Raw genomic sequence first — 12,989 nt, forward strand, 5'->3', positions numbered from 1 at the left:
TTGTTCTGAGAAATGAAGGCTATTCCATTCGAGAAATTGCCAAGAAACTGAAGATCTCGTACAACGCCGTGTACTACTCCCTTCACAGAACAGCGCAACCTGGCTCTAACCAGAATGGAAAGAAGAGTGGGAGGTCCCAGTGCACAACTGAGCAAGAGGACAAGTACATTAAAGGGTCTAGTTTGAGAAACAGGCGTCTCACAAGTCCTCAACTGGCAGCGTCATTAAATAGTACCCCCAAAACACCAGTCTCAAAGTCAAAAGTGAAGAGGCGACTCCGGGATGTGGTAATCTGACCCCACTAAAAGCTCTGTACAGGCCCTTATCATGGCTTATCAAGTAAATGTTGTTCTTTAAACTGAATTTGTCAGTGAAAGTGTGTTGGAGATAAGTTCGCTGGAATGTTAATCATAAGTGATTAAATCTGCGTTCACCACAATGTTTGAAACTCATAGAAGAGCGAAACGCATTAAGCGAGACTGCCAGATAGTTATGTCTACATGTTTTAGTTTTTTGGGTTACTTTGACTCACCCATCACGGATAGGTCAAGATGGGTCACATTCAGATTTCAAAATTCAATGGAGGGCCACACAGATCTTTTTTTTACCTATTTGTTCTTCAAAATCAATTTGCAGCCCGAAAAAAGGGCAGTTATTTCATTATAGCTTGATTATGATTTTGCCATATTTTGTTATCATGTTTAAGAAGTTTGAAGTGTAGCCTGGAGTACTTTTTTCATGTAAAGAAATATTTTGTGCATCTTGTGGAAAAGAGAACTATGTACGTTCTTTCTTTCCTCCGTGTGCATTTAGAGACAAGCATGATATGTAAAAGCTGGCAATGTGTAGCAGCTGGCAATATGATTAGCTTATAGGAACACAGAAAATTATTTGAAGTTGGAGAGCCATTTTGGACTGCCCAGTACATGCATCTCCCCTCACCATGCTCTCTCGATCTCTCTCTTTCTTTCTTTCTTTCTTTCTTTCTTTCTCTCTCTCTGCACAGAGCGCCCCCTAGGCTCAGAGTCTCTTCCCTGGCTGTTTTTCTGTAAATTACTAGGGTCAAAGGTCAGTGTGTGGGCTTAGAGGACAGTGCTGTTGCTTTAAACCCCTCCATCAGCAGGCCTTTTTCGAGGGGAATTTCTGCTGCAGCTGCAGGCTCTATCATGACCCATGAACCTATAGCCTTCATTCCAGCATTCTTCACAGAGCAGCAACATGGCAACCTTACATGCCTTGTACATACCAACTACTTTCTCGGAGAACGGTCAGTGAAGATCGCATTTAAGATTCTCCGCATTTAAGCTAAAAAAAGTGGTTCTTCTTCAGACCAGGCATAGTGGCTATACGGTATTGTGAGTCACTCTCGTTCTTCTCATTGCTGACCATGCAGACAGAGATGACAGAGAGGACGACTCAGTGCTGACCAGTCCAGGCACAGACCATTTCAAGTGCTCAGATGAGAGACAAAGGTATGCTTTAAAAAAAAAAGAGAACTGCTGTTAAACTCAAGGATGTTCCTTTCTTGACTCCCACATGCACAAGAATGTCAGATTCCAACGGATCTCCGGGTAGGAGCCAGGGAGGAGAAGACAAGGCAAATACACATAAAGGTAGTATGCCCCTCTTTTCTCATGCCATTCTCTGGACTATTTATGGGAGTATCGCAACTCATTGAACTGTTACACTTTCTACCTGTTTGACGAGCCTGGAAGACCTCACACATTGGAGGCAGAGTACTTCACGCGGACACCTGTATCAGCTCCAGGTCGTTAACTTTACAGGATGTCAGGACGCAGCGTAAGATTCCTCAAAACAGAGAGCACATACTGTTTTTATTGAGCCAGGTCCATTCTCCTATTCTCATTCGACATTTAATGCATCACAACTTCTTGTGACATGTGAGAGCAGTTTACTCAGCATGTGAGCTATCCCATGACTATAAAACCTCTGTTTTTCATCAATAAGGCAATCTTTCAAAGGCAACGTTCTTTTACGAAAATATTGAGAGATCTTGTTTCCTAAAGAGCTTTGGTGGCTATGGAGGCTCATCCATCTTAACGTATACATGTCCTGCATACCAGCATTTACCAGTGCTCTATCCACAAAATGTGATAGCATAACATCCCACATCCCAAGTCAAACACATCTGATTTTCGGCAATAGATGTTTTCAGAGAATGGTCTTATCTTGGACGAGCTTCTGTTTTTCTGTCCTCTTATCAAACGTCTTTCTTCAGGTAGTAGGAGAAGAGCTGGAACTAAATGCTAGTTACAGTAATACTGTAATTGAATGTTCCTCTTCCCTAACCTCTATTTTTAGACTGTGAAGGGTCTTACTTAACTTTAAAACATTGCAGGAACGTTCATACCGTACTCATTCATTTTAGGAAGAGATCTTGGAACCAGTTGATCGATTTGAAACAGACACCTAGGGCATGGAAAAGGTTTCTTTTTCGAGAGCTGACATATATGTCACGTAGTGGATGGTTCCGAAGTACCTCATCATATCTTCATTTGCACCTCCACTGAAAAACGTGAGGGAAATTGCCAGTTCACATCACACAACAGCTTATTAGTGGTGTACTCTATGCATTGTAGATTATCATGAAGAGTAACTCCCTTGCCGTTGTCAAATAGAATCGTTATTTTTTATCTTTATTCCTCCACATATTATGTGCAGCCTGCTATTCAACTCTATTAGGCCTACAACTAACAATTGCAAGACTTACAGTGTCTACATTCATTTTACAATGTTTGCTGCTGTAGACTGTTAAATTAGTGGTTATTTAATCCAAATTAGACTGTCAGAAAGGCTCCAAAATCTAAAAGATTCAGCTTAATCTGGATCAGAGCAAAAATCAGGTTGTTAAAAGAAAACGACCAAACGGAATTGTTTACGCCGCAGTAATCTTGTGCAGGCATCTTGATTGTGTGTTGGCTAAACATCAGCAGCGGCACAGCGACCGCTGGCCCACACGGCAATTACACTGTGCTCTTATCCGAATGAATAGCAGGCCTGTTGTCAGCCCGGGCCTGGCGGCAGGCAACCATGCACTCTCTCTCTGGGCTGTCCTGCCGCTACTATACACACCTCTCTCTCTCTCTCTCTCTCTCTCTCTGTGTTTCAGTCTCTCTCTTTCTCTCTCAGGTCATGAATGCACACTTATTGCAGACCCCTCGCCTTGCACTCTGATTCCTGTCACCAGCCACTCAAGACCTCTCTCATACTTATATGGACTTTCACTCTCCAAAGCAATTTGGGGATTTACAGTGCGGTGGAGAAGACTATAGGATAACAGTTCGAGAAGTCTATTTCAGTACACAATCTTCTTATCCTTTCATTCATTGCATATCTTTACATATAACTAGTGTCTGTGACGAAATTCGGGAAAACCAACAGAAAAACTAAACGTACACGTAACTATCTTCAGTAAGAAGGAATGGCTGAGCAATGAAAAGTGTGTCAAAAGGTTCCCTCAGAATGACCCCAACACAACCGTAACATCTTCCAGATCAACCTCCCCCAGTACGTAATTGTTCCTTTGACCTTTTGAGTCTTAATGCCATTTGTGGTAACCGTTCCATGAGTTTGATTAAACACAGCTTATCCTGACATCCACAGCAGATGGGCCGGGATCATGCGCTTCAGTACCACAGCACCCTCATTTAATCAACAGCACCTGATAGTTTGCAGGAGATTCTTGGCAGACCAGTCCTTCATACAGCTCTTCACCGCTGTATTGCAGATATTTTCCTCTGGTTAGAAAATTACCAGGTTCCGTGCAGCCAACCTCATGGTGAGCTCTTATTTATAACTTTGGGTGTCAGTAAACATAATAATTCTGAGGATTTTGACGGATCAAGGCCCATCTGATCTGTACACCCAAGGATATGACAGGCTCTCCCTGTTCTGTAATTAGGAGGTTGTAGATGGGAGAAACTAAAGACAACGTCTTCTTGCGTACGGCAGCAGTCTAAAGATAAGAGGAGTCCTAGCAGGTATTACATCATAAGAGCTTTGACCTGACATAAACGGGGAAAGATAAATTATACCTTCATCGGCTGTGTTTAAAGTGGGATAGTCTTTCATCATGCACTGGGATCTGGCAGGAAAGGTCTTCCCTGGGGTTTAATTCTCCCCCCCAATGAGTCCAAACATGTTTGTTTATTTTTATAATTCAAAATACTTTTTTGTCTCTCTTCTCTCCCTTTGACTCCTTGAATTTCCATGGAACTGTGCTTAGGATTCCTGCTGTAGAGCTGTGTGCGTATCCCTTGGAACGAGAGGAGTTAGATTCTCTCTCGCTCTTTACTCTTCTTCATTCTGTCTTTACTCTGAGCTGTCCCCCTCCCCCCCACTGGACGTGCTGCCGCTGGAAGGATCCCATCTGGACGCCACTTGTCTGGGCTATTGGGTAAACAGTGGAGGAAAAATGTGGCAATTGAGCATCCCAAGAGTTGAGCCATTTGATTTCTCTGTGAACAACGTCTAGACAATGGAAATGCCATGCATTGACAATGGAAATGCCATGCATTTCCATTGTCAACGTTTGGCAAAGTTAACGGTGAAGAGCAGACATCAAGGCTATCATGGTTCCACTTTCTGATGATCTTATTACCTTCATAACAGCTAATGAATGGCCTTGTCTTTGTCATTACCTTCTGTCATCACTGTGCCATGTAGAGGCAGATAGTAAGTCAAAACTTGAGTTGAAAAAAGTCCTTTTACATTTTTAACTATAAGTCTATTCCTCTTCTTGTCGTTTCATTTCCAAGGGGACTTTTAGAGTTTACTGCTAAACGTTATGTTGAAGGAGCACTGTGTTCTTGCTAAATGAAGTAAACTAAGGACTTTTACAACATTGTCATTTAGCTTTCATTTACCATTCTACCAATCGCCTTCGTTGCCCTGAACACATCTTAATGAGGTCAGGAGAGGTCATTTCATCATCAGATCTGCTATGACCGTCTTGACATTGGTTTTCTCCTTGATATACAAGTCAAACTGTATTCTAATTGTAGTTTCTGCAGACTACACGCACTTCTCCACTCTTTCCCATATATTTTGAACGCTTCTTTTGCCTTGTTTCTGTTCCCTTCTCCACCATGCGAGCATGTGTTCCTGGAGGTGAGCTAGCTAAGAGTACAGCTATACCATCAGAGCCACATGTGTAAGAGGATATCCCCCCCACAGCCCGCAGTGCCACGGCGGATTCCAAGTAGCCGAGCCAGGGACCTGGGAGACTGGAAAACAATTTAATCTGAGCCCCTACAGTCCTTATATAAATTAGACAGTCAGTCAGCCTCAGCCCCCCACTCCTCTCACATCTGTCTGGGATAGATATCAAGCTAGAGTACATAGCTCTCTCACCCACCACAGGCTGGAGCGGAAGACGGCGGACTGACTCACGGGGCCAGAGGTAAACAGTTCCTGGCCAATTTATTGTTTTGGGAGACATTTTGGAAAATAACATAAAAGTTAAAAGGGTTCATGCTGTAGGGTTCATGCTTGCATCATGTGTGACGTGGGCATGTTCTCCCAATGTTTTCTAGAGAGTGGGAGAATGTTGGCTATATATTATAACTACAAATGCAAAAATGTATACGCACACTTTTTATTTCAAGGCTATCATTAGCTTTTAAACAGAGGAATAGGTTAAAGGGGGCTTGGTGAACGATCTGGGCCCCATGTGATGTTTTCAATCCCCAATGTAAATACTTGCTCAATGACTCTTGTCATGTCAGCCTGCTCCACATATGCTGTACTCCTCTGCAAAAATGCCAATATCTAAAAAGAGGTTGAAATATACTCACCAGATGAGCGCCTGAATCACGGTCATTGTCCAGTGTTTGAGTTTCAGAGATTGCTTATTATAGGCTTAATAACTGCTTGAAAACTATGTTGTAACAACTCCTTTACTCAATTGTTATATGATATCCTGCTTTTAAACCTAACAACCTTTGATAGTTATCAGTGTTAAAAATGGTTGGTATTCAACAGAGTAGAACTATAGGTCAAACCTCAGCTAAACACAAACCCCTGACAAATAGGCAAAATTGTCCTTAATTAAACATGAAGAAATGCTACAAAAAAATATATATAACATGGTTTACATGTACCTTTGAGTAATACAAATATTAAAAACTAGTTTAAAAAGTGGTATTATTATTAGTTGAAAAATGTGTAGGGCTGAGTTGCATATATCACAATTGTACATATGGTGTGAAATTCTTTTGTGGAAGACACAGCTACATATTCACCCATCTGCAGTGGAATGGCAGTGACCATTTCAAATAAAAATCTAAACCATGAGCCATGTCAACGTGGCACCTTGATAAATAGCTTAGTGTCTACAAGCCCTCATTACATAAAGATCAGATCCTTAAGTGACTCCTTAAGTTTGTGTGTGTGTGTGTGTGTGTGTGTGTGTGTGTGTGTGTGTGTGTGTGTGTGTGTGTGTGTGTGTGTGTGTGTGTGTGTGTGTGTGTGTGTGTGTGTGTGTGTGTGTGCGTGCATTCCATTCAAAGTATTCAGACCCCTTGACTCTTTCCACATTTTGTTGCGTTACAACCTTTTTTTTAAAAATGTATTAAATCATTTTTTCCCTCGTCAATTTACACACAATACCCCATAATGACAAAGCAAAAACAGTTTATTTTTATTTATTTTTAAATCACATTTGAATTTTTTTTAGGTATATCTGTTTTTTTTCTTCTAAAAACCTGTTTTCGCTTTGTCATTATTGGGTCTTGTGTGTAGATTGATGAGGAAAAAAACAATGTAATCCATTTTAGAAGGATGTAACATAACAAAATGTGGAAAAAGCCCAGGCATCTGAATACCTTCGAATGCACTGTATACGTGTATGTCAGGGTGTGTGCGCTTGCGTGCATGGATTGCATGCGTGTGTATGTTCATGCATGTGTGTGTATGTAGGGCAGAGAATATAGGGTACAAACACTCCCCCTGAGGCTGTAAGAGAGAGCCAATAATAGTACACAAACAGTCTTGGCGCTAGTTACTGCTTGTTCTGCCCACTGTCATTGCGCTTATAATTTTGAACTCCCAGATACTAAACAACACCTGTAGACCTCTGCCCTGTTTAGACTAAGAGATACAATATGCATGTACATTTAGAGTATAGTAGAGAGAAGAGTAGAGTAGAGTAGAGTAGAGTAGAGTAGAGTAGAGTAGAGTAGAGTAGAGTAGAGTAGAGTAGAGTAGAGTAGAGCAGAGCAGAGCAGAGTAGAATAGTTGGTTGTGATAATTCATTCTCTGAACTGGTGTGGTTAAAGTGTGATGTCTAGGATAGGAAACCTCTGTAGCTGTGTTGTGACAATAGCAAAATGCAAAACATTGATGAGTTCTCAGGCCAGGTAGAGAACCATAGTGTCAATTTTACAGGTCCTGCCTCAGGGATGCATACACCTTTCCTCCATCTACGTCTCATGGCCAACTAATTCTACACGAACCCCCTCTCGACAATGTCAGAAGCAATGGAGGAATGAGACATACAGTGGGGCAAAAAAGTATTTAGTCAGCCACCAATTGTGCAAGTTCTCCCACTTAAAAAGATGAGAGAGGCCTGTCATTTTAATCATAGATACACTTCAACTATGACAGACAAAATGAGAAAAAAAAATCCAGAAAATCACATTGTAGGATTTTTAATGAATTTATTTGCAAATTATGGTGGAAATTATTTGGTCAATAACAAAATTTTATCTCAATACTTTGTTATATACCCTTTGTTGGCAATGACAGAGGTCAAACGTTTTTTGTAAGTCTTCACAAGGTTTTCACACACTGTTGCTGGTATTTTGGCCCATTCCTCCATGCAGATCTCCTCTAGAGCAGTGATGTTTTGAAGCTGTTGCTGGGCAACATGGAGTTTCAACTTCCTCCAAAGATTTTCTATGGGGTTGAGATCTGGAGACTGGCTAGGCCACTCCAGGACCTTGGAATGCTTCTTACGAAGCCACTCCTTCGTTGCCCGGGCGGTGTGTTTGGGATCATTGTCATGCTGAAAGACCCAGCCACGTTTCATCTTCAAATGCCCTTGCTGATGGAAGGAGGTTTTCACTCAAAATCTCACGATACATGGCCCCATTCATTGTTTCCTTTACAAGGATCAGTCGTCCTGGTCCCTTTGCAGAAAAACAGCCCCAAAGCATGATGTTTCCACCCCCATGCTTCACAGTAGGTATGGTGTTCTTTGGATGCAACTCAGCATTCTTTGTCCTCCAAACACGACGAGTTGAGTTTTTACCAAAAAGTTCTATTTTGGTTTCATCTGACCATATGACATTCTCCCAATCTTCTTCTGGATCATCCAAATGCTCTCTAGCAAACTTCAGATGGGCCTGGACATGTACTGGCTTAAGCAGGGGGACACGTCTGGCACTGCAGGATTTGAGTCCCTGGCGGCGTAGTGTGTTACTGATGGTAGGCTTTGTTACTTTGGTCCCAGCTCTCTGCAGGTCATTCACTAGGTCGCCCGTGTGTTTCTGGGATTTTTGCTCACCGTTCTTGTGATCATTTTGACCCCACGGGGTGAGATCTTGCGTGGAGCCCCAGATCGAGGGAGATTATCAGTGGTCTTGTATGTCTTCCATTTCCTAATAATTGCTCCCACAGTTTAATTTTCAAACCAAGCTGCTTACCTATTGCAGATTCAGTCTTCCCAGCCTGGTGCAGGTCTACAATTTTGTTTCTGGTGTCCTTTGACAGCTCTTTGGTCTTGGCCATAGTGGAGTTTGGAGTGTGACTGTTTGAGGTTGTGGACAGGTGTCTCTTATGCTGATAACAAGTTCAAACAGGTGCCATTAATACAGGTAACAAGTGGAGGACAGAGGAGCCTCTTAAAGAAGAAGTTACAGGTCTGTGAGAGCCAGAAATCTTGCTTGTTTGTAGGTGACCAAATACTTATTTTCCACCATAATTTGCAAATAAATTCATAAAAAATCCTACAATGTGATTTTCTGGATTTTTTTTCTTCTCATTTTGTCTGTCATAGTTGAAATGTATCTATGATGAAAATGACAGGCCTCTCTCATCTTTTTAAGTGTGAGAACTTGCACAATTGGTGGCTGACTAAATACTTTTTTGCCCCACTGTATGCTTACGTGAAACTGCGCATTGTGCCACAAGAGACACAGCTTGGCTGATTTGCTTCCATTTGTCAGATTAATTACAAACGAACTGTAGCTCTCAGTTGTAAGAACAACATGCAGATTAAACATGACGATAACAGTTTATTTCAAGCCTATTACGGAGGATGCTGAAATCAACTGAGACATAATAGCTAGTGATTTTGCAACCCAATATTTGAAAAGCTGTTGTTTTGGTTCTCCCCAGTTATGCAGAGGAGGGAGGTTGAATGACCCGAGTGTGTACCCGTCACAATTGGTCCCTGACACCCACTCTTTGTCTGACCACAGACTAATAATTCAACACTTTTATGGGTCTGTATGTGTTTTCATTGGTTAAAGAGATCCTTTGACGTAGAGAGGAAATTATACAGAAGGCAAGGTGAACATTCATTCATAGACAGACAGGCCTTTGTGCTCTTTTGATGGATCACTAAATGCTTAGTTAATTATGAACACCTTTTGTACTTGGTCGTGACTAACCTGTGTACTGTGCACTGGCAAGTCGAACAGTCCTACACGAGCTGTGCTCTTTGGACTGAGATGTTTGGATATACAATACAGTACGGAAATGATTAAGTAAATGGGAACAAGCAAACAAACAAAGTCTGATGCTGAAAATACAGTATAAAGTTGTATCTCACAAACTTCTTTCGGGGAAAGTGAGGGGTTATAATTCTGACATGACCTTTGTTAAAAAACTTCTTAGGGCTGCAATCCCGTTAACGGGATCGATATGACAACAGCCAGTGAAAGTGCAGGGCGCCAAATTCAAAACAACAGAAATCTCATAATTAAAATACCTCAAACATACATGTATTTTATACCGTTTTAAAGGTAATTTTGTTGTAAATCTCACCACAGTGTCTGATTTCAAATAGGCTTTACAGAGAAAGCACCACAAACTATTATGTTAGGTCACCACCAAGCCACAGAAAAGCCATTTTTCCAGCCAAAGCTGGAGCACAAATAGAGATAAAATTAATCACTAACTGTCACGCCCTGGCCTTAGTATTCTGTGTTTTCTTTATTATGTTGGTTGGGTGTGACATGGGTGATTTATGTGTCTTGTTTTGTCTAGGGGTTTTGTAGTCTATGGGGTTGTGTTCAGTTGAGTGTTCTAGGTAAGTCTATGGTTGCCTGGAGTGGTTCTCAATCAGAGGCAGGTGTTTATCGTTGTCTCTGATTGGGAACCATATTTAGGCAGCCATATTCTTTAGGTATGTGGTGGGTGATTGTTCCTGTCTCTGTGTTTTGCAACAGTTAGGACTGTTTTGGTTTTTCCACGGTTTTGTATAGTGTTCACGTTTTCATCTTTCATTAAAGATGTTTATAAATAACCACGCTGCATTTTGGTCCTTCTCTCCTTCCCAGGAAGAAAACCGTTACACTAACCTTTGATGATTTTCATCAGATGACACTCATAGGACTTCATGTTACACAATACATGTATGTTTTGTTTGATAAAGTTCATATTTAAATAAAAAAATCTGAGTTTACATTGGTGCATTACATTCACTAGTTCCAAAAACATCCAGTTATTTTGCATAGCCACATCAATTTTACAGAAATACTCATAAATGTTGATGAAAATACAAGTGCTACACATGGAATTGTAGATATACCTCTCCTTAATGCAACCGCTGTGTCAGATTTCAAAAAAACTTTACGGAAAAAGCAAACCATGCAATAATCTGAGAACGGCGCTCAGAAAAAAGAAATATCCGCCATGTTGGAGTCAACAGAAATCAGAAATAACATTATAAATATTCCCTTTGATGATCAGAATGTACTCCCAGGAATCCTAGTTCCACAATACATGTTTGATTTGTTCGATAATGTCCATTATTTATGTCCAAGTAGCTACTTTTGTTAGGGCGTTTAGTACACAAATCCAAACGCTCGTGCAGGTCCAGCCGAACGTCGGACGGAAAGTTCAAAAAGTTATATTACAGGTCGTAGAAACATTTCAAAATAAGTATAGAATTAATCTTTAGAATGTTTTTATCATAAATCATCAATCACGTTCCAACCGAAGAATTTCATTGTCTGTAGAAAAGCCATGTGAAATGCGCATGACCAGGACCTGGCTCTCTGCCAGACCACTGACTCAAAGAGCTCTCATCCGGCCCCACATCACAGTAGAAGCCTCATTCAAGTTTCTTAAGATGGTTGACATCTAGTGGAAGCCCTAGGAAGTGCAACATAACCAACCACTGTGTAATCGATAGGGCTGTTTTCAAAAAGTACAAACCTCAGATTTCCCACTTCCTGTTTGGATTTTTCCTCAGGTTTTTGCCTGCCATATGAGTTCTGTTATACTCACAGACATCATTCAAACTGTTTTAGAAACTTCAGAGTGTTTTCTATCCAAATGTACTACTGGGACTGAGGAGCAGGCCGTTTACTCTGGGCACCTTATTCATCCAAGCTACTCAATACTGCCCCTGCAGCCATAATAAGTTTTAACTCTTTGACTTACACAGTTGTAGGCCTATAGATTTGTATCATTGATTCATAATGGGCTATATTGGGATTATCAACACTTAGGTCAAGATTTTGTTACAAAACTTTTGTCTGATGTGACTTGGAATGAGTGTCATTTTGCTGTATCTGCGGAGTCACAGGTGTTACACTCTTAAGCAAGTAAGAACATTAAAGCTGCAATATGTAACTTTTGGAGACCTGACCAAATGCACATAAACATATAAATTATAGATCTGTATTATCACTAAAAGCAAGTCGAATGTGTTCTAATGTGTGGTATTTCTATGCTTCCTGTTCTTAAGTTTTGTTTTTGCATCTTTTACTCAGTTTTATACACCAGCTTCAAACAGCTGAAAATACAATATTTTTGGTTATTGAAAATATATTTCAGAGCGGTTTAGATGGTAAAATGATTCTCTACATTCTCTATGCTTGTTTTGTCAAATAAACTGAAATTAGGCAAACTATTAGAATTTTTGCAACCAGGAAATGGCAGAGTGATTTCTGCTTAGTGCACCTTTAACCATAGTCACCAAATGTGATTATCCCATGCTAAACACATATAGATATTAGTTTCAAGGCAATTCAATTTTATGACAAATCAGCATGTTCAACAAGGCTCTGCACTATGTATTTTTGTACCTTTATTTAACTAGGCAAGTCAGTTAAGAACAAATTCTTATTTTCAATGATGGCCTAGGAACAGTGGGTTAACTGCCTTGTTCAGGGGCAGAACGACAGATTTGCACCTTGTCAGCTCAGGGATTCGATCTTGCAACCTTTCGGTTACTAGTCCAACGCTAGTCCACTAGGCTACGCTGCCGCCCCTCTCAAACCCATACATGTTTGAGGATTGCACACACCACAAAAGATCTGTTTGCATGACCTCCTTGGCTCCTCCAATTCATCATGAGTGCGGCCCAATGTGCTTACCCAGCTGACACTGTTTGTTCAGGTTTAGAGCCCTGGCTATTTGTTTTCCCCTTCAATGGAGTGCACGACCACTTGGTTGCAGCAGTGAGTAAGTGCTTCTCCATGGGGTCACCAACCTGGGGGCCACCCAGCAGATAGTGCATCACCTGGAAATATGAGATCTGATGATGAGGTCTGGCTGTGGAACATCACTGCCTTCAGAGGTAATCTACCATTTAATGTGACACTTTGATTGAGCCACAGATCTCCAGATGTTGCTCTCTGTGTGTGGCACCTCCTTCACACACCTCTGTATTGTCAAATTTCCCCCTTAAGGACATCATAAAAGTATAATATCAAGAGTGAGTAGGTAACAGGAGTGACTTTTTCCAACAAAGAAATCAGTGAATACCACATGACTTGACACAACTAGTAATT

Source organism: Oncorhynchus tshawytscha, linkage group LG14, assembly GCF_018296145.1.
Source record: "Oncorhynchus tshawytscha isolate Ot180627B linkage group LG14, Otsh_v2.0, whole genome shotgun sequence".
NCBI lineage: Eukaryota > Metazoa > Chordata > Actinopteri > Salmoniformes > Salmonidae > Oncorhynchus > Oncorhynchus tshawytscha.